Source organism: Mauremys mutica, unplaced genomic scaffold (genome assembly GCF_020497125.1).
Source record: "Mauremys mutica isolate MM-2020 ecotype Southern unplaced genomic scaffold, ASM2049712v1 001426F_np12_obj, whole genome shotgun sequence".
NCBI lineage: Eukaryota > Metazoa > Chordata > Testudines > Geoemydidae > Mauremys > Mauremys mutica.
In genome coordinates, this window is record NW_025423199.1 from 35,379 (window position 1) to 36,225 (window position 847).

The following is an 847-nucleotide window of genomic DNA, read 5'->3' on the forward strand; positions in this document are numbered from 1 at the left end:
ACCCAATTGCACTGCAGTGAATGTGCTGGGGAAAGCTGGACTTCACAGGCAGGTGGAAATAGCAGATCTTAGAAATACCTGGAGCTTCCCACACCACTGCTGCCACCAGGGTGAGGTGTTGAGCTGCTCACAGGATCCCCCACCATGACCTTGCAGCAGGGGAGTGCCGCACCCCCAACCCAATACAGGGGAGATGGCTGAGTGTATCTCTGCACCCTGAGACCAGGGCACCCACTCTCTCTGCCCCACACATAGAATCTGGCCCTGCTGAAAAATGACCCCTATGAACAAGTAACCTCCAGGAGAGCAGGATTGGTCCTCAGAGAGGGGAATGGGCTTCTCGTGAAGCTTATAGGTCACTGGATGCACTGGAAACAGGAGGGCTCTGAGTGTAACCCATAGCAAACACAACCTGCTAAGGGATGTAGCTCAGTGGTTGAGCACATGCTTTACATGTATGAGGCCCTGGGTTCAATCCCCAACATCTCCATGATCATTTTTTTCATCCTGCTGCTTTGCTCATGCCCAGAGGGGATGTGGCCCACCAGTCTCCCTGCACCAGTTTCAGTCCTGCTTAGTGAAGGGCAAGTGACAATTGCATGGAAGGTCTGGGGGGGTTCTGCTCCTAAGTCACCTCGGTACGTTTAAGATTCCCACCCACTGTGCTGCTTGGCACAAGGGTAGATGAGAAGGGCGAATCCTCCAGCACTGGAGGGAAAAGTCCCATCTGCACAGACTGAGAGGCAAGGAAACAGAGGGGCAGTCAGTGCTCAGGGAGGAGAGAGGTCAGTGATTTACTCCCAGCAGGGGACACTGTCTTTTTGAGTATCATATATCAGAGGGGTAG

At 53.4% G+C, this 847-nt stretch overlaps 1 non-coding gene across 1 annotated transcript; it reads left to right on the forward strand.

Annotated features, from left to right (window-relative positions):
• The first annotated feature begins 418 nt into the window (after positions 1 to 418).
• On the forward strand, positions 419 to 490 carry TRNAV-UAC. The gene has a single exon. It is a non-coding gene; the product is annotated as a tRNA-Val (tRNA).
• The last annotated feature ends 357 nt before the right edge of the window (positions 491 to 847 follow it).